Source organism: Micromys minutus (assembly GCF_963924665.1).
Source record: "Micromys minutus genome assembly, chromosome: X".
Taxonomy (NCBI): Eukaryota; Metazoa; Chordata; class Mammalia; order Rodentia; family Muridae; genus Micromys; species Micromys minutus.
In genome coordinates, this window is record NC_137970.1 from 108,891,886 (window position 1) to 108,914,704 (window position 22,819).

General features: G+C 38.2%; 1 pseudogene across 1 annotated transcript; it reads left to right on the top strand.

Moving 5' to 3' along the window:
- Positions 1–21,024: 21,024 nt before the first annotated feature.
- Positions 21,025–21,269, top strand: LOC308414349 (short coiled-coil protein-like; annotated as a pseudogene). The gene has a single exon. The product of its transcript is annotated as a short coiled-coil protein-like (transcript).
- The last annotated feature ends 1,550 nt before the right edge of the window (positions 21,270–22,819 follow it).

Here is a 22,819-nt window from a genome sequence, read left to right on the forward strand (position 1 = left end):
AATACAAAAAAAGAGAATCCTTGGCCTATATTATGGCAAGTATTTTTAATTTCTGCAATCAAGGGTTAGAGACAAAAGATAAAGATTATGAGACCAGATTGAAGTATAAATGTCTTCTGTAAAAATGAGTTGTCCTGTAACTTCCTGTAAATCATCATGGGAGGAATGATTTTCCACTTCTCTGGGATAGAAGAGAGGCTGGATGTTGATCTGGACACCTTGTATGTGTTTTAATAAGTGATGCCTACGGAATGATGCCTTCACAAATCCAGAGTGTATTTTTTTCAAGTGGTTTCTAATTGGTGAAAAGGTGCAAGCAATTTTAATCTCCTATCTTACAGTTTTTTTTATCAATTTTAAGAGTGCAACTATCCATCCAAACAACTTCACTTTTGTTCCAATACTACATGTTGTGTCTCATGATGATGATGTGATTTCTCCATTTGTATTATTTCTTTTCTTGTTTTTTTCTGTCTTTCATTCCATCTTCCTTTCTTAAACATTGGTTTTCATTATTTGCTTTTAAAATTTAAAATAAGATTTTTGTCTCATTTCATCAACCTTCACCACCATCAGGATCTATCCAGGATCCATGAACTATGTGGACACAATTCTAGGTAACTGGGTCCTATTGTCAGTGTGCTGAGAGTGAAACCCTCTCTTAGCATTTATCTATAATATTTGAGAAAATGGATGGGATCCCATACCAAAAGGACACAACAGATTGTAGCATTGCAAAAAAATAATCACACCAGATTCTGTATCCACCATTACAAAGATTAACCTCTTGTACTCTATAAGTCTCCACAGCAAGAGGTTTCATCAGCCCACAAGTTTTTTTTTCATTCACTCTCTTCATTCAAAACAAACCCCACATGACCTACTGCTCCTGTAAAAACCCACCAGTCCCACCAACAAATCCTGTTCCACATTCTCTTCTAAAGTTGATGAATGCAACCATGTAACTGTATATTGTTTATAAAGTAAATCAGAGGCAAGCTAACATACACAGTTCCTAAGAGTTTACTTAATGAGAGCATCTTCTAAACTCTAAGAGCCTGGGGTGAGATATTTAAACATGTCTTCTAAGTATGGGGGCCTACATGTGGAAACATAAGTCTTATGAAATCATAGACTCAGAAGTACTGAGCATATCAGGCCTAGCTTTATAAAAGGAGATCCCAGAGTAATGAAGCTTTTGTTTGCCCATCCCACCTTCATCAGAGCCCTTAAAGTTGTGAATCCCTGATCTCCAGAGAACATTTTATGCCTTCTTGTGTCTACCATTTAAGTTCTGCCTGTCTGCCGAGTTTGAGTATTCTCAAGAACTTTAATCTCTACCACTGAATACCTAGTTTAGACAGATGTTGATATTTCTCTCAACAGTGCAGGAACTTGAAGAGTCCCCAGGCCATTTGTGAAGCCTGCATAGACATGGAAGAATCCACAGGTGCATTCCAGCCAGGGAAGTGTAATCCTCAGCCTTTCCCTGTGGAGTCCAGCCAGACTGTCTCAGGTCAGAGCTCAGAGATGCTTGCCTGGAAACCAACAGTGATGGCATCTGCATACTCTAGCACACCTGAGATAACCTGTACTAGGAACTCGACAGCACACCCAGGAATAACTGGAGAGCCAAGTGAGACTTCCTCTGTGAATCAGATAGCTGTGTCTCATCAGCAGAAAAAATTCCCGGAAGACACTCAGCTTAAGGAGCTCAACAACACACCAAAGATATGCCATCCTCATGCCCAGAATAAAGCTGTCCTTGAAGCCAGGGAATCTCTCTACATTGAAGGACACTGGATGAGGACAGTCAACTTTGACAAGACTCTTGTGATCCAAAATACAGCCTTGAATGACAGTGAGAGGATTTTCTTTGGTAATCATCATGCTGCTCCTTCTGGAAGCCATGCAGACCAGAATTCAAATGTAGATCGCTCCCTGGACTATTTTTCTGAACAGAGTTCTTTTAGGTATCAGCAGAGGGATTTAGTAGCTAATAATAGATTCAATGCAGATCTGATGATACCTTCTAATGAATTTCAGGATTTTTATGAGCCTCCGGTGAGAGATAACCATGACCACATGAAGCTCTACTACCAGAAGTCATCCTTCCGTGGTCAGAATGTCTACAGAGGTCAGGATAACCTGGTCTGTGGTGAGCACTTTCTCTCTGGGTATCAGTTATCAGGACACAGATGTGATCAGAATTTGATGGTCAGTCACTGGGTGACAAATCCAATTGGTGGCCAGACTTTCTATGGTTTTCAGATGCCAAACACCAGTTTTGGCCCAAATTTTCATGGGTCTAAGAGGGCAATATCCAATGCAGAATAAAATATGACTTGGCATCCACAGAATTATCCCAGTTCTAAAGTGTCATGCTACTTGCATCAGATGAGGTCCTCTGATCCAAATGTCTACCCATGTCTGAATGGAACACCAAATGTTGAAAAAAGGCTGGATCCTCACGTGAATTCATTTTGTAATCAAGACCACATAGCTTGGGATCCAGAGACAAGTCCCAGTTCTAAAGAGTTAAATTCCTTGGATCAAATGAGAACTTCTGTGAATCCAAATATCCATCCAAGTTTGAATGGAAAACCTAATGTTGAAAAAAGCATTGATCCTCAGGTGACTTCACTTAGTAAGGAAGACCACCTAGCTTGTCACCTAGAGACAAGTCCCAGTCCTGAAGAGACATTCTCCTTGGATGAGATAATAACCTTTCCTAATTCTAATGCTTCCGTAAATCTGAATGGAACTACCAGTATTGAAGAAAGCCAAAATGCTCAGGTGACTTCACTTAGTAACCCAGAAAAACAAGCTTGTCATCCAGAGACAAGTCCCAGTTCTGAAGAGTCTTTTTTCTTGGATGAGATAATAGCCTTTCCTGATTCTGATGCTTCCTCAAGTTTGAATGGATCCCCCAATGTTGAAGAAAACCTTGTTCCTCAGGTGACCTCACTTAGTAACCCAGCCAACCTAGATTGTCACCCATAGGCAAGTCCCAGTTCTGAAGAGTCTTTCTTTTTGGATGACATAATTGCCTTTCTTGATTCTGATGCTTCCCGAAGTTTGCATGGAACATCCAAAGTTGAAGAAAGCCTTGATCCTCAAGTGACTTCACTTACTAACCAAGTCAACCTGGCTTGGCACCCAGAGACAAGTCCCCTTTCTGAAGAGTCTTTCTTCTTGGATGACATAATGGCCTTTATTGATTCTGATGCTTCCCCAAGTGTGAATGGAGCACTTGATGTGGAAGAAAAACTTGATCCTCAGGTGACTTCATGTCCTATACAAGAACACTTAGCTTGGCATCCAGAGAGAATTCCAAGTTCTGAAGAGTCATTCTCCTTGGATCATTTGAGAACCTCTCTTGAACCTAATGTCTACCCAAGTAGCAATGGAACACCCAATGTTGTACAAAGCCTTGATCATCATGTGACATTACTTAGTAACCAAGCCCCATATGTAGGTGAATCCTCAAATCCTTCAAGTTACCCTTCTGTTCAAAGACAACCCCAGGCAAGCTCTTCAGCTTCTGATTTGGTTCAAGGAAAGGGTCCAGAGTTGAACGCAGACCTGCAGACACTGAGCCCTGTCTCTCCAATCAACCCTCAAACTTTGAAGCACTACTCATGTTCCTACCCAGATTGTGGGAAATCTTACACAAAGGCTCACCACCTCAAAGACCACATGAAGAAACACACTGGAAAGAGGAGTTATGAGTGCAATGTGCCTGGCTGCAAATGGACATTCTACCGTTCAACAGATCTAAAGAGACACATAAAAAAGCACAGTGGTGAGAGGCCCCATGCTTGTCCCCTCTGCAACAAAAGCTATTCCAGAACCTGTTACCTCAAGCAGCATCTGAAGTCTCACTCCCAAGCATCATTCACCAGTACAAACTGACTGTTCAAAAAATATCTTTTCTGAAATTGATTTATTGTTTCTATGGACACCTCTGTCAACAAGTAGATTTTACTGTTGCCTGAAGATTACAAACAAATGAACAAACAAACTAACATTTAGAATTTGAAAGTGGACCATGTGATCCTCACATCTATTTATTTGCATAGGGAAATCTCAACTGATCCCTTTTCAATACCAGATTTTTAAATCTAAGTTCCATACACTGTATACTGAACTTTTCCTCTTTAATATAATGTAAGTTGGCTACCTATCCCACCTCCTCCATGTGCTGCAGATGCAAGACCCATCACTAAGGAGTTTGTTTTCAAGAGCTCAATGTATGTTCCCAAGATGATGAATGCTGATATGGACACAGTTTATGCTGAAAATCAGGTGGAACTGGAAGAAAGACTCCACTTCTCAATCAAGAGTTTGAACTACAACACAAACTTGAAAATCTTTCTGCAAGAGTAGATGCAGTTGAGGAAGTAAACCTGAAGCTAAAATCAGAAAATCAAGTTCTTGGACAATATACAGATAACCTCATGTCTGCTTCCAGAGTTTTTCAAACATCTAAAACAAAAAGCAAAAGATAGTAAAAGGCTCACCTCACTGTCTTCTATGGATTGCTGCTTTTGTTCTTTCTACATAATCTTGGATATGATCCAAAAGTTAGAGTATCTTTGTTTGCTTCACTGAGTATTAATAAAGACAATGTCAGATCTAGGTAATACTAAAGCTTAACAGGAGCATCTCTGAACTAACGTTCTATGTATATATTAGTTTATGAAAATGTGCACATGAAGAGACTTTATATTAAAATTACAGATATTTTTGAAAATTTAAGAAAAATCTTTAGCCAATTTCTTACATATATATATATATATATATATATATATATATATATATATATATATATATATATATATATACACACACATATTGTGTAGCACTGTGTTTTATCAAAAGCCTAACTACTTAAATGTACAAGAAAATAACCATGTTGTGAAAAAGGGACCAAAATCATGTACTGAATGCATAGCTTCTGCACCTTGTGCACCCACTTTTGCCTCTACATCTGCCTCTGCCTTCCCATCTTCGTCAGGAGAAGAACTACAGAGTTATCCCCTACAGAGTAACCTGACTCTAAGTATTGACACTATACCAAACTATGATACTTTCTTATTTATTGCTTGCCATTTGAGATTTTTACTAATAAGAGAGGATTGCTGATATCATTTTAATCAACTGAAGATACATTGAAGCTATAAATAATGAAGGGTTTTCTGTGAAACGTAAACTGTCACATTCAGAAGCTAAAAACTTTTTGCAGATGACATGGTAGTTTACGTAAGTGATCCCACAAATTCCACCAGAGAACTACTACAGCTGATAAACATTCAGCAAAGTGGCTGGATATTAAATTACTTCAAACAAATCAGTAGCCATCCTCTATTCAAAGGACAAACATGTGGAGAAAAAAAATTAGGAAACAGATATCCTCTACAATAGTCACAAAAACAAAGAAATACTTTGGTGTGCCTCCAACTAAGTAAGTGAAGGACCTGTATGACAAGAACTTCAAACCTCTAAAGAAGGATATCAAGGAAAGTCTCAGAAAATGGAAAGATCTCCCATGCTCATGGAATGGAAGGATCAACATTCCAAAAATGACCATCTTACCAAAAGCAATCTACAGATTCAATGATATCCCCATTAAAATTCTAATGTAGTTCTTTATTGAGTTGGAAAGAGAAATGTGCGATTTCACCTGGAAAAACAAAAGACTTAGAAAAGCGAAATCCATCCTCAAAAACAAGAAAACATCTGCGAGAATAACTATCCCTGACCTCAAGCTATAGTACAAGGCAATTCTGATGAAAACTTTGTGGGACTGGTACAGAAATAGGCACATAGATCAATGGAATAGAATAGAAGACCCCATAATGAGGCCCCATATATAGGGTCACCTGATTTTGACCAAGTACCTGTAAAAATTCAATGGAAAAATGACAGCTTATTCAACAAATGGTATTGGTCCAACTGGCATTCAGCATGCAGAAGAAAGAAAATAGACCCTTTCTTATCTACTTGTACAAAGCTTAAGTGTAAGTGGATCAAATATATCCACATTAAACCAGATACACTGAAACTATTAGATGAGAAATAGGGAAAAACTTAGAATACTTAGGCATAGGAAAATAATTTTCTGAACAAAACACCAATGGCCCCTGCTCTAATGTCAAAGATTAACAAATGAAACTTAATGAGATTGCAAGTTTCTGTAAGGCTTAGGACAGTGTCAAGAAAACAAAACTGCAGCCAACAGAATGGGAAAAGATCACAACCAACTCCACATCAGATAGAGGCCTAATATCCAAGGTATACAAAGAACAGAAATAGCTAGACACCAGATAATCCAACAACCCTATTAACAATGCAGTACAGAGCTAAACAAAATGTTCTCAATTGAGGAAAATCCAATAACTGAGAAACATCTAGGATGTGCTGGACATCCATAGCCATCAGGCAAATTCAAATCATAACAACCCTGTGATTCCACATCACACCAGACAGATTGGCCAAGATTCAAAAGTCAGATGACAACAGATGCAGGAGAGGCTGTGCAGAAAGAGAAACACTTTTCCACTGTTGGTGGGCTTGTAAACTGATAAAACAATTCTGGAAATCAATCAGGCGATTCCTCAGAAAACTGGACATAGTACTACCTGAAAATCCAGCTATTCCACTTCTGGGCATATACCCCAGGGACACTCCAATATACAACAAAGACGCATGCACCACAATGTTCATAGCAGCTCTATTTATGTTAGCCAGAAGCTGGAAAGAACCCAGATGCCCTTTAAGAGATGAATGGATACAAAAATTGTGGTACATTTAATCAATGAAGTACTACTCAGCTATCAGAAACAATGACTTAACCAAATTATTAAGAAAATTGTTGCATCTAGAGAATAGCATCATGAGTGAGATAACCCAGTCACAAAAGAACAGACATAATATGCAGTCATTGATAATGGGATACTAACCCCAGAAAGCTCAGCCTACCCCAGAAAAAACTCACAGACTGTGAAATTCAAGAAAAAAAAAAAACATTATACTCAATCCTCACACACCAAGAAAACTTTGACTACTTCTGGGTTACATCCTGATTTACATGGACATTTGCTCATTGTAACTATTAAGACCTTAATGCAGAATATCAAACCTTAAAAAAAGCAAAGCACTTACTAAAATATATTCTTATACATTTATGTAAAAATCCTTAACATTTGTTCTTCTATCTGTGTTTATTTAGAAAATAAATTTAAAATGGAGTAAATCTTAAACAAAATCTCTCTATTACATGAAATATTCCATTTGGTGTTGTAAAGATAGAGATGCTGGTGTGTGAGAAGTAGAAAAAAAGGAAAAGAAAAAAAGTCTTGAGGAAAGATAGAAATAGGAATGAAAACTGGATAAAAAGGAATAACCAACTCCCTATATATTCCCTATAAATGTGTGCTACATCTGCCCCACAGGTGCAAATTTGGCACATGAATGAAAGTGAATTTAGTCTAATGTGAGTGGATTGTGAGACCAGTGAAAGGTTGGTCTCAAAGTTTATTTGTATGATGAGATGGACTTTTGGAAATTTAATTGAGAGTATATTAATACCAAAATCGTAAATATAAAAAAGTTTTGTCAATGCGATAAGTATAATTCTTAGTGTTTTATCTCAGTTGTATACCCAGAGTTTTTGAAACCAAATTATTTACAGTATTTTAGTCATTCTTTAACAAATTTTAAAAGTTTAGTTTGTAGTTTCCATCTGATAAAGAGCTAATACCCAAAATATTAGCAAGTTTTTGTAACAGGAAAGATCCAATAATGGAACTGATAGCTCCTCGATGGGCTGCTGACTTGTAGATTTATCTAATGTACTAATGTAGGCATGGATGGGTGACTTAGTTATAAGGATATATAATCCTCCCATTACAGACATTTTGCAACCGTTTTGTGACTTTGTTACTGATATTTAAATGTGTGTTCAAGTTCTGCTTTGCAATTTAATAAAATTTTTTAAGAAAAAAAATTTGTTATGTTTGAAATTTTTAAAATTTTATTGGATATTCTGAACATTTACATTTCTAACCTTATATCCTCCCCTTTACCCCCCTTTCCTCCTCCCTCAAACTTGTTTTTATGAATTGCATCTCAAATAAAATTACTAAAATCACTAGTTTTTGAAAAGCCAAAGGTTTCAGTGCCATATTTTATCAGACATTCAGAGAAGAACTGATACCAATACTGTCGACACTATTTCAAGAAATAGAAAGAGAAGGAACACTACACAACTCATTCTTTGAAGCCAAAATTACTCTAATTCTTAAATCACACAGAGACCCTACAAAGAAAGAAAGAAAGTGTCAGACAATATTACTTCATGAACAGCAGTGAAAATATTCAATCGAATTCTTGTAAAAAGAATACTAGAACACAACATATGATCCTTATACATGATCAAGTAAAGTTCATCCCAGGGATACAGGGAGAGTTCAATATATAAAAATCCATCAAAGTAATCAACCAAAAAAAATCAAATAAATAAACCATATAAAGATCTCTTTAGATGCTTAGAAGTAACTTGAGAAAATAAAACACCATTTCATGTTAATGGTTTGGAAATATCTGGAGCTTTAGGCTCATCCTTAAAGATAGTAAAAGCAATATACAGCAAATGACTAGCCAATATTAATCTAAATAGGGAGAATGTTGAAGCAATCACACTAAAATAAGATACTCGACAAGTCTGCCCACACTGCTATTACTCTTCTTCTGTAATGGAGTACTGGAAGTCTTAACAAGAGCAATAATACCACAAATTCAATCAAATGGATGTAAATTAGAAAACAAGATGTCAAATATCACTATTTGTTGATGATATGATAGTATATTTATGTGACTCAAAGAATTCCACCAGAAAACTTTTACAGCTGATAAGCTGTATTTTCCACAATCGCTTTTGCTTTCAATGGCCTCTCATAGTAACAAGCCTCAAGAGTTCTTCATGGCCCCTTCAAAACCAGGACCACATGGGGGACTCTTACATATTACTAAGTACAGCTGCAGTGTGAGGTGCAACTTTCCATGTCTCAGGAACACAGATTCTTTCTGCTCTCCAAAAATACTTTTCAGAAGATATTACCACAGTGATGCTGGCCTGTTCTTAATCATCCCTAATTTTTTAGCTCCAGAATAACAGCATCAATTTTCCGGGTAGCCTCATTCCCTTGATCATAAAGCCAGAGACCCAGGCTTAAAGCTGCTGAGTTATGCTGCTTGCAGGAGCTTGAATCTTGCCCCTTGTTGTATTACATTATCACTACATGCCTATTTTCTAACTCCTTCACTGCTTAAGAATTTTTCCACCCAACTACCTGAAAACCAATGTTTAGGCCACAGACAGAAATTCTGCACTGAAATAGACCACATGATCTTGGGCCAGGTCTAAACAGTTCAGATCACCCTCACCAACAAAGTCTTCCATATCCCTTCAAGGATAGTTTATTAAACCCCATTTAAAGAATTAAAGTACTCTTTAAATCCAAAATACCAAAATCCACATTTTTCCAAAAAAATGAATGATAAGGCCTTTCAAAGCAATAAACCACTCCTGGTGCCATCTTCTCTCTTAAGGTTTCACTGCTTTCAACAGACACCATGACCAAGGCATGTCTTACACATAACATTTAGTTGGGATTACTTTGTAGGTTCAATGATTCAGTTCATTATCAAGGCAGGAACATGGCAAGTCCAGGCATGCAAAGTGCATGAGGATTTGAGAGTTCTACATTTTCATCCAAAGGGAGATAGGAACAGACTTGGTCTCCTCTCATAGATAAGAGGAGGGTCTCAAAGTCCATCTCCACAATGACACACTTACTCCAATAAAGCCACACATTCCAAGTGCCACTGCCTTTGCCAAGTGTATGTAAACCATAACAGGATGGATCCCTATTTGTTCATATCAGCCATATTTATAAAAGCCATGAGCTGGAAAAAACCCAGATGTCCTTCAAAAGAGGTATGCATACAACAAATACATGGAACATTTACTCAATGATGCACTACAGAGCTTTTCAAAACACTGACTATATGAAAATTTTAGGCAAATGGAAGGAACTAGAAAATATCCTCCTGAGTGAGGTAACCCCTTCACAAAAAAACACACATGGTATGCACTCACTGATAAAGGGATATCAGCCCAAATGTTTTGAAGACCCAAAATATATCTCACAGATCATATGAACCTCGATAAGAAGGAAGACCTAAATGTGGATGCTTCAGTCATTCTTAGAAGGGGAAGTAAAATACCCTGGGGAAGAAATTATGCCCAGCTCCTTGTGTCATTAGTTGGGCTTCACCTATTGTCTTCCGTGCCATGACAAAGGGCTTGTGCCATTTTTGCAGCTCTGATTTTGTAGCACTGGAGGCTGACTCTAAGCTGGTCTCTTCTTAATCAACTCTAATTTTTTTGCTCCAGCATTACAGCATCAGTTTTCCCCGTGGTCCCTTTATTCTTGTCTCTATTTCTAGAATCATCTGGCCAGAGCATTTACTGCTGCCTGAAGGACAGTGATTATGTACCCCTTGTTTTAATACATTATCACTATATTTTTTTTATTTTTAATTTTTTTATTTATTTACTTGTATCCCAAACACTGCTCATTTGTCACTTCCTTACAGAGTCCCTCTCCCACCAACTCCCCTTTCCTCTCACAGGGGGAGGGCTCCTTGGGAATCCAACCACACTAGCACATCTAATCTTATCTCATCAGGATTAGGCCCATCTTTTTTCATTGAGGTCAGACAAGGTAACATTCTAAGGAAACAGTTTCCAGTCAGACAACAGCTTTAGGTACAGTCCCTTATGCAGTTGTTGGGGGATCCACGTGGAGACTAAGAATCTGCTACATATGTGCATGGGGATGGGGACTTGATCAGCCTGTGCATGCTCTTTGGTGAGAGCTCTCAGGAGTCCAGATTAGTAGACTCTATTGGTCTTCCTGTGGAGTTCCTTTTTCCTTTTGGACTTTCTTTTTGTTTACCCACTTATATACTACCTAAGCTTGCCTCTCCAAAGTACACATACTCTCTGAACAATAATTCAATACAATTTTGTGTACTAAATTCAAGGATACTAATTCATTTAACAGTATAAAATTGAACCATGTTTATAAAACCATGGTATTATTTCAAGACTGCTTTATTTCAGATTGTCCCTTAGACATTTCAAATACTTTCACATTTTTCATATGATTCCAACCTTCAGTAGTCTCTGACATTTTATTACCTATAAGTTTTAGTTAAGGTTTTATTGCTCTGAAGAGACACTATGAACAAGTCATTTCTTGTAAAGGCAAACATTTAATTAGGGCTGGTTAACAGTCTGAGAGGTTCAGTCCATTTCTTCATGGTAAGAAGCATGGGATCATGTAGCATGACAGACATGGTGTTGGCAGAGATGATTATTCTACTGCTTGATACAAAGGGAGCCAAGGGAGCCCTCTCATTCAGCATTGGGTGGAGCCACAGCATCGGATCATCAAAGCACACACTGATAGTGAAACACTACCTTGAATAAAGCAACAACTACTTCAACAAGGTCACAGCTAATATTCACACTCCCGAGTCACTCTATTCTACTCTCTATCATATAGGCATATTCAAAAACATGAGCTGCATCATTGATGTGAACAGTATTAGGGTGTGCATTCAAAGTAACTATTTGGCTGAGTAAGATCTGTGTTTGTGTAATTTCTGCAGGAATTGTTGGATCAAAACTCCTTGATCCTTAAATGCCTTAAAAATCATTACCACCTGTGTGATACCTATAAATAATTAATTTCCCTGTAGGGCTAGGTACAGACTCAGTTAATTCTGGAACACAACAATTTTATGTCCTCAGAAATCACTTATCAGAATATTTCTTCATAGTCAAATAGTCTATTCTTATCTCCATTGATATCCTATCTCCAGCTAGCCAGAATCTGCAATCCCTTCGGATCTTGACTCTAAAGCCAGAGGTACAAGTCCATTGACCCAAATGATTCTGCTTCCTGGGCCTGGTACTTGTCTCCCTTATTCTATTAAGTCATTCCCTGTTTAGTATTAGCTGTCTTGGCCTTTTCTGTGTAATTTTCAACTGAAGGATCTGAATGATCAATTACAGAGTTCTGGGATTTAAGGCATGTGTCATCATTCCTCGACCAAATCATATTTTTTTTAAAGTAGAACTGGCTCATTCCCAGGCTGACCTAGAACTTAGAAATCTACCAATTTGTCTTCTGAGAGTTGGAATAAAGGGCACATACTACCATTTGGACCTAGTATCAATGGTACAAAGAGAACTCAAGAAGCTATAGTGCCAGGGAAATATTTGTGATCTCCCGAAAACCAGACAGGATTGATATGATGCAACTTACAGCTAGGTCCTTATTCAACTATATCATGACCACATTTACAATTGTAAGGCAGGATAGTTTGTATTGTAGGGCAACCCCAAATATCTACTGGAACAATGTTTTATAGAAAGCATCGATTAGAATGGATGGGTACAAACATCTACTTGGAATACTACTGTGGCCTTTAACATAATTGGGTGATGCTGGGAGTCATATCATAAACTTAATATCTGCTTCCCTCTGCATTGACAGTTTTGAGGCAAACACTGACTTTTTAACCAGGTTTGTTGAGGAAATAATCTAGAACTGCTGGTTTTGTTTTTATATAAAACCTTGAAACACTCATCATATTTGGAGTAGTCTAGTGATTGGAGCTAGGCTCTGTTTGATACGGGTTGCTGAGCTATCTCAACCTGTAAGCCATTATACTAAATCTCTGTCTACTTACATATATAGAAAGATTCACTGTGAAAGTGTTGTTCCTCTAGAGAAGCCTGGCAATTGCAGGAGGTAAGTAAAAGAAAGAGATCATTTGCAAGTCCACTTGGTCAAACTTAGGTATTCATCCATCTGTAAATATCTTCTGAAATGAAATCATGATACACTATGTTGTCCCCTTTTTTTAATGTGTTTTAGGACACGAAAACCACATTTTTCTGAGGACAAGGTTGTGATTTCCAACAAGTTTCCCCTTTTTGTCCACTTGAAAATACCTAGAAAGCCAAAAGATCTACACAAGATGGACACACGTGTGAGATAGTGACTGGTTGAAATTTGTTAATTGGTTGGTGACCAAGAACACGTGACAGGACGACATACTTTAATCCAGGATACACCTTCCGCTGGAGGCCTATATAAGTCCATGGATGCATGAAGGAGTGCCTATTTGTCAGCTTGTCCTCAGCTTGTTCACAAGTCTGTCCCTACACTGGTACTGGCACCAGCTGTGCCAGTTTCCAGCCTCTAGATTAGACCAGCTGTACCAATCTGTGTTCCAATACTCAAAATTACCATTCTTTTGGACTTTTTATCCTCAGCTTGCCATTGTGAGTGTACATGACTTCGAACCGTAAGTACATCCAAAAATTCTTTTTTTGACATACATATAGAGAAAAATTAATTTCATCATTTTATTTTATGGGATATTTTATTCATTTAACTTTCATCTATATGTTCTTTCCTGGTTTCCTCTACACAAACCTTCATTCCATCAACATCAAGTTGTTTCTATGATAGTTCTACCACACAACCCTAAGGTTTCCCTACACATTGTCATCTAGTCTATACTGGATCAAGGGTTTCCCCTTAAATCAATAGTAAGGTCATGTTCTGCTACATGCAGCAGTAACCTTGGTTTCTTCGTCCATATTTGCTCTTTGGTGGGTGGTTTATTCCCTTTGAGCTCTGGACAGTCAGGCTGGTTGGTATTATTGTTCTTACAACGGGCTTCCAAACTGCTTCAACTCTTTTAGGACATTCCATAACTCCTCCAATGGGGTCCCCGTACTCAGTCTGGTGGCTGGCTCTAAGCATCTGTGTTGGTTTCAGAAAGGCTCTGGCCTTACTTCTAAGTAGGTCTTCTAAGTTCCTTCTTCTAAGTTAGAATGAAGCTTCCATAATTCCTTCTTCATCTCCATACGGTCTGTGAATTTTATTGTGGTTTCATAAATTTATTTAATGATCACAAGCTTAAATTATGCTATAGGCATGAATTTAGAATTTCATAAAAAATCCATATACAGTTTATTTGGGACTTTCTTTTAATTGTTTGGAATGGAATTATAAGCCCCATAATTAGAGTTTTTACGGTATTTCTGTTGTGTCTTAAGAGACAGGGTGGGAGCCACCCCTTGCCTTGGCCTTGGAATGCTTAAGAACATATTCCTGTGAGTCCTATCATTCCCAGGGAAGGAGGAAGGGGCTACACAAGGCTATGTCAACAATGATTAGCACAATGCTTGAGCAGTATAGGAGAAAAAAAATTGTGAAGCCAGGTGTCGAAACAACATTTTAAAATACTGTTCCTTGTGGAGTTGATCTGCCACACCTGTGGGCAGTACATTTAGAGTTGGTGATGACCACTGGTGAGAGAGGGCAATTTTTTGATCTGAGAAAGTCAGTTTCTTGTGGAGTCTAATAGTCTGACTAAGGGATGGTTTTCAAAGATATGTCACTATTTGCTCAGAACAGAGGTGGATGACTGGAACATATAGCAAAGTGCCAATGATCAGACCCTGACCCGACATGGGAATTCTTCTTTCTTATTGTTTCTTCTTTTCCTTTCTTATTACATACTCTTTGTTTTGATATTTATAATGGTATGCTCTTCCTCCACCTTGCTCCCTTCCAACCCTCTGAACCCCAGTGTTTTGGCATTTCCCTATATTGGGGAAACATGTTCTCCCTGGACCAAAGACCTCTTCTCAAATTAATGCCAGACACTGCTAGGTTCAGCTACATATGCAACTGTAACCATAGTTTTCTCAATGTGTTCTCAATGATCAGTGTTATAGTACCTGGGGGTTGTGTAGGGTTTAGTTGGTTGATCACATTGTTTTCCCATGCAGTTGCAACCCCTTTCAGCTCCTTCAGGCTTTTCTTTAGCACCTTCATTGGGGTCCCCAAGTTCACTCTGATGGTTAGATGCTAACATGCTCAGCTGTATGCATTTAACTCTGGCAGAGACCCAGAGTAGGCATCTCTATATGTTTCTTGCTTCTAAGCACTTTGTGCATCAGCAATAGAGCTAGGGATTGGTGGCTTCATATGGCATGGATCCCCATATAAAAAAGTCTCTGAATGATTTTTCTTTATTCCCTATTCCTCTATTTTACCTTGTATTTCCTATCTAAAGTGTTTTGTTCTTTCTACTAAACAGGACTGAGGTTTGGTATTTTGGCCTTCCTTCTTCTTTGCACATCATAAGGTCTGTCAATTTTTGCTGGGGTACTCAAAGTGTTCTGTGGCTAGTATTTTCTTCACAGTGAGGGCATTCCATGTGTGTGTTTTTGTGCCTGGGGTACTCACGATATTATCTCGACCCATATATTTGCCTAGGTGTTTCATAAAGTCATTGTTTCTAATTTATAAATGTACCATTCATTCTTTATACATTATTTGTTTTTTAAACATCTGGGTTTCTTCCAGCTTCTGCCTATCATAAATAAGGCTGCTAGAACATGGTGGAGCATGTGTGCTTGTCATATGTTGGAACGTCTTTGGGCTATATGTCTAGGAGTGGAATAGCTGGGTCTTCAGGTAGCACTATGTTCAATTTTCTGCGAAACCACCAGACTGTTTGACAGAGTGGTTGTACCAGCTCACAATCCCACCAACACTCAAGAAGTTTTCTTTTCTCTCCACATTCTTGCCAGCATCTTCTGTCACCTGATTTTTGACCTTAGCCATTCTAATTAAAATAAGGTGTATTCTCAGGTTTGTTTAGATTTACATTTACCTGATAACTAGCCATATTTATAATTTCTTTGGGTGCTTCATAGCTATTTGGAATTTCTCAGCTGAGAATTCTTTGTTGGGCTCTGTATACCAGTTTTATATATAAATATTTGATTCTCTGGAGTCTAACTTCCTGAGCTCTTTGTATATGTTGTATATTAGCCCTCCATCAGTTGCAGGAGTATCAAACATCCTTCCTCAATCTGTTGTTGGACATATTGTCTTCTTGATAATATGCTTAGCCTCCAGAAACTTTCCAATTTTATGAGGTCCCAATTGTTGATTCTTGATCTTAGAGTATAATCTATTTGTTTTCTGTTGAGAAAACTTTCCCCTGTGCCTACATGTTTTAAGCTCTTCTCCACTTTGTTTTCTAAAAATTCTTCCTTATGCAGCTGAATGGCAAGGGCATTGATCTTAAGAGATAGTTAGGATTGTTGTGACTGATTTTATTGTCTTACCATAGTATTCTAATTGTTGTTGTTGTAGATGTTGTTAGTTGAAAATCATAAATATCAAAATATAAATTATTTAAAAACTGAATATGTTATGTGGTATGGTATTAATTAGGAAGTAGCCTGCAGCTATGCGTTATGGCAATACAAAAAAAGAGAATCCTTGGCCTATATTATGGCAAGTATTTTTAATTTCTGCAATCAAGGGTTAGAGACAAAAGATAAAGATTATGAGACCAGATTGAAGTAAAAATGTCTTCTGTAAAAATGAGTTGTCCTGTAACTTCCTGTAAATCATCATGGGAGGAATGATTTTCCACTTCTCTGGGATAGAAGAGAGGCTGGATGTTGATCTGGACACCTTGTATGTGTTTTAATAAGTGATGCCTACGGAATGATGCCTTCACAAATCCAGAGTGTATTTTTTTCAAGTGGTTTCTAATTGGTGAAAAGGTGCAAGCAATTTTAATCTCCTATCTTACAGTTTTTTTAATTCAATTTTTTGAGTGCAACTATCAATCCAAACAACTTCACTTTTGTTCCAATACTACATGTTGTGTCTCATGATGATGATGTGATTTCTCCATTTGTATTATTTCTTTTCTTGTTTTTTTCTGTCTTCCATTCCATCTTCCTTTCTTAAACATTGGTTTTCACTATTTGCTTTTAAAATTTAAAATAAGATTTTTGTCTCATTTCATCAACCTTTACCACCATCAGGATCTATCCAGGATCCATGAACTATGTGGACACAATTCTAGGTAACTTGGTCCTATTGTCAGTGTGCTGAGAGTGAAACCCTCTCTTAGCATTTATCTATAATATTTGAGAAAATGGATGGGATCCCATACCAAAAGGACACAACAGATTGTAGCATTGCAAAAAAATAATCACACCAGATTCTGTATCCACCATTACAAAGATTAACCTCTTGTACTCTATAAGTCTCCACACCAAGAGGTTTCATCATCCCACAAGTTTCTTTTCATTCACTCTCTTCATTCAAAGCAAACCACACATGACCTACTGCTCCTGTAAAAACCCACCAGTCCCACCAACAAATCCTGTTCCACATTCTCTTCTAAAGTTGATGAATGCAACCATGTAACTGTATATTGTTTATAAAGTAAATCAGAGGCAAGCTAACATACACAGTTCCTAAGAGTTTACTTAATGAGAGCATCTTCTAAACTCTAACAGCCTGGGGTGAGATATTTAAACATGTCTTCTAAGTATGGGGGCCTACATGTGGAAACATATGTCTTATGAAATCATAGACTCAGAAATTCTGAATATATCAGGCCTAGCTTTATAAAAGGAGATCCCAGAGTAATGAAGCTTTTGTTTGCCCATCCCACCTTCATCAGAGTCCTTAAAGTTGTGAATCCCTGATCTCCAGAGAACATTTTATGCCTTCTTGTGTCTACCATTTAAGTTCTGCCTGTCTGCCCAGTTTGAGTATTCTCAAGAACTTTAATCTCTACCACTGAATACCTAGTTTAGCCAGATTTTGATTTTTCTCCCAACAGTGCAGGAACTTGAAGAGTCCCCAGGCCATTTGTGAAGCCTGCATAGACATGGAAGAATCCACAGGTGCATTCCAGCCAGGGAGGTGTAATCCTCAGCCTTTCCCTGTGGAGTCCAGCCAGACTGTCTCAGGTCAGAGCTCAGAGACTTGCCTGGAAACCAACAGTGATGGCATCTGCATACTCTAGCACACCTGAGATAACCTGTACTCTGAACTCGACATCACACCCAGGAAAAACTGGAGAGCCAAGTGAGACTTCCTCTGTGAATCAGATAGCTGTGTCTCTTCAGCAGAAAAAATGCCCGGAAGACACTCAGCTTAAGGAGCTCAAGAGCACACCAAATATATACAAACCTCATGCCCAGAATAAAGCTGTCCTTGAAGCTAGGGAATCTCTCTACATTGAAGGACACTGGATGAGGACAGTAAACTTTGACAAGACTTTTGTGATCCAAAATACAGCCTTGAATGAGATTCAGAAGATTCCCTTTGGTAATGATCATGCTGCTCCTTCTGGAAGCCATGCAGACCAGAATTCAAATGTAGATCGCTCCCTGGACTATTTTTCTGAACAGAGTTTTTTTAGGTATCAGCAGAGGGATTTAGTAGCTAATAATAGATTCAATGCAGATCTGATGATACCTTCTAATGAATATCAGGCTTTTTATGAGCCTCCAGTGAGAGATGACCATGACCACATGAAGCTCTACTACCAGAAGTCATCCTTCCTTGGTCAGAATGTCTACAGAGGTCAGGATAACCTGGTCTGTGGTGAGCACTTTCTCTCTGGGTATCAGTTATCAGGACACAGATGTGATCAGGATTTGATGGTCAGTCACTGGGTGACAAATCCAATTGGTGGCCTGACTTTCTATGGTTTTAAGATGCCAAACACCAGTTTTGGCCCAAATTTTCATTGGTCTAAAAGGGCAACATCCAATGCAGAAGAAAATATGACTTGGCATCAACAGAATTATTCCAGTTCTAAAGTGTCATGGTACTTGCATCAGATGAGGTCCTCGGATCCAAATGTCTACCCATGTCTGAATGGAACACCAAATGTTGAAAAAAGGCTGGATCCTCAGGTGAATTCATTTTGTAATCAAGACCACATAGCTTGGGATCCAGAGACAAGTCCCAGTTCTAAAGAGTTATTCTCCTTGGATCACATGAGAACCTCTGTGGATCCAAATATCCACCCAAGACTGAATGGAACACCTAATGTTGAAAAAAGCCATGAATCTCAAATGATTTCACATATTGGTCAAGACCACCTAGCTTGGCATCCAGAGACAAACCCCAGTTCTGACGTTTTGTTTTCCTTGGATCGCATGAGAACCTCTGTGGATCCAAATATCCATCCAAGTTTGAATGGAAAACCTAATGTTGAAAAAAGCATTGATCCTCAGGTGACTTCACTTAGTAAGGAAGACCAACTAGTTTGTCACCCAGAGACAAGTCCAAACCTGAAGAGACATTCTCCTTGGATGAGATAATAGCCTTTCCTGATTCTAATGCTTCCCTAAATCCGAATGGAACTACCAGTATTGAAGACAGCCAAAATGCTCAGGTGACTTCACTTCGTAAAGAATACCACCTAGCTTGTCACCCAGAGACAAGTCCCAGTCCTGAAGAGACATTCTCCTTGGATGAGATAATAGCCTTTCCTGATTCTAATGCTTCCCTAAATCTGAATGGAACTACCAGTATTGAAGAAAGCCAAAATGCTCAGGTGACTTCACTTAGTAACCCAGCCAACCAAGCTTGTCACCCAGAGACAAGTCCCAGTTCTGAAGAGTCTTTTTTCTTGGATGAGATAATAGCCTTTCTTGATTCTGATGCTTCCTCAAGTTTGAATGGATCCCCCAATGTTGAAGAAAACCTTGATCCTCAGGTGACCTCACTTAGTAACCCAGCCATCCTGGATTGTCACCCAGAGACAAGTCCCAGTTCTGAAGAGTCTTTCTTTTTGGATGACATAATTGCCTTTCTTGATTTTGATGCTTCCCGAAGTTTGCATGGAACCCCCAAAGTTGAAGAAAGCCTTGATCCTCAAGTGACTTCACTTAGTAACCAAGTCAACCTGGCTTGGCACCCAGAGACAAGTCCCCTTTCTGAAGAGTCTTTCTTCTTGGATGACATAATGGCCTTTCTTGATTCTGATGCTTCCCCAAGTGTGAATGGAACACCTGATGTGGAAGAAAGACTTGATCCCCAGGTGACTTCATGTCCTATACAAGAACACTTAGCTTGGCATCCAGAGAGAAGTCCAAGTTCTGAAGAGTCATTCTCCTTGGATCATTTGAGAACCTCTCTTGATCCTAATGTCTACCCAAGTAGCAATGGAACACCCAATGTTGTGCAAAGCCTTGATCATCATGTGACTTTACTTAGTAACCAAGCCCCATATGTAGGTGAATCCTCAAATCCTTCAAGTTACCCTTATTTTCAAAGGCAACCTCAGGCAAGCTCTTCAGCTTCTGATTTGGTTCAAGGAAAGGGTCCAGAGTTGAACGCAGACCTGCAGACACTGAGCCCTGACTCTCCAATCAACCCTCAACCTTTGAAGCGCTACTCATGTTCCTACCCAGATTGTAGGAAATCTTACACAAAGGCTCACCACCTCAAAGACCACATGAAGAAACACACTGGAAAGAGGAGTTATGAGTGCAATGTGCCTGGCTGCAAATGGACATTCTACCGTTCAAAAGATCTAAACAGACACATAAAAAAGCACAGTGGTGAGAGGCCCCATGCCTGTCCCCTCTGCAACAAAAGCTATTCCAGAACCTGTTACCTCAAACAGCATCTGAAGACTCACTCCCAAGCATCATTCACCAGTACAAACTGACTGTTCAAAAAATATCTTCCCTGAAATTGGTTTATTGTTTCTATAGACACCTCTGTCAACAAGTAGATTTTACTGTTGCCTGAAGATTACAAACAAATGAACAAACAAACTAACATTTAGAATTTGAAAGTGGACCATGTGATCCTCACATCTATTTATTTGCATAGGGAAATCTCAACTGATCCCTTTTCAATGCCAGATTTATAAATCTAAGTTCCATACACTGTATACTGAACTTTTCCTCTTTAATTTAATGTATGTTGGCTACCTATCCCACCTCCTCCATGTGCTGCCGATGCAAGACCCATCACTAAGGAGTTTGTTTTCAAGAGCTCAATGTATGTTCCCAAGATGATCAATGCTGATATGGACGCAGTTTATGCTGAAAATCAGGTGGAACTGGAAGAAAGACTCCACTTCTCAATCAAGAGTTTGAACTACAACACAAACTTGAAAATCTTTCTGCAAGAGTAGATGCAGTTGAGGAAGTAAACCTGAAGCTAAAATCAGAAAATCAAGTTCTTGGACAATATACAGATAACCTCATGTCTGCTTCCAGTGTTTTTCAAACATTTAAAACGAAAAGCAAAAGATAGTAAAGGGCTCACCTCACTGTCTTCTATGGATTGCTGCTTTTGTTCTTTCTACATAATCTTGGATATGATCCAAAAGTTAGAGTATCTTTGTTTGCTTCACTGAGTATTTATAAAGACAATGTCAGATCTAGGTAATACTAAAGCTTAACAGGAGCATCTCTGAACTAAAGTTCTATGTATATATTAGTTTATGAAAATGTGCACATGAAGAGACTTTATATTAAAATTACAGATATTTTTGAAAATTTAAGAAAAATCTTTAGCCAATTTCTTACATATACATACATATATATATACACACACATATTTTGTAGCACTGTGTTTTATCAAAAGCCTAACTAGTTAATGTACAAGAAAATAACCATGTTGTGAAAAGGGACCAAAATCATGTACTGAATGCATAGCTTCTGCACCTTGTGCACCCACTTTTGCCTCTACATCTGCCTCTGCCTTCCCATCTTCGTCAGGAGAAGAACTACAGTTATCTCCTACAGAGTAACCTGACTCTAAGTATTGACACTATACCAAACTATGATACTTTCTTATCTATTGCTTGCTATTTGAGATTTTTACTAATAAGAGAGGATTGCTGATATCATTTTAATCAACTGAAGACACATTGAAGCTATAAATAATGAAGGGTTTTCTGTGAAATGTAAACTGTCACATTCAGAAGCTAAAAACTTTTTGCAGATGACATGATAGTTTAGGTAAGTGATCCCACAAATTCCACCAGAGAACTACTACAGCTGATAAACATTCAGCAAAGTGGCTGGATATTAAATTACTTCAAACAAATCAGTAGCCTTCCTGTATTCAAAGGACAAACATGTGGAGAAAAAAATTAGGAAACAGATATCCTCTACAATAGTCACAAAAACGAAGAAATACTTTGGTGTGCCTCCAACTAAGTAAGTGAAGGACCTGTATGACAAGAAATTCAAACCTCTAAAGAAGGATATCAAGGAAAGTCTCAAAAAATGGAAAGATCTCCCATGCTCATGGAATGGAAGGATCAACATTCTAAAAATGTCCATCTTACCGAAAGCAATCTACAGATTCAGTGATATCCCTATCAGAATTCTAATGTAGTTCTTTATTGAGTTGGAAAGAGAAATGTGCGATTTCACCTCGAAAAAAAAAGACTTAGAAAAGCGAAATGCATCCTCAAAAACAAGAAAACATCTGCGAGAATCACTATCCCTGACCTCAAGCTATAGTACAAGGCAATTCTGATGAAAACTGTGTGGGACTGGTACAGAAATAGGCACATAGATCAATGGAATAGAATAGAAGACCCCATAATGAGGCCCCATATATAGGGTCACCTGATTTTGACCAAGGACCTGTAAAAATTCAATGGAAAATGACAGCTTATTCAACAAATGGTATTGGTCCAACTGGCATTCAGCATGCAGAAGAATGAAAATAGACCCTTTCTTATCTCCTTGTACAAAGCTTAAGTGTAAGTGGATCAAATATATCCACATTAAACCAGATACACTGAAACTATTAGATGAGAAAATAGGGAAAAAACTTAGAATACTTAG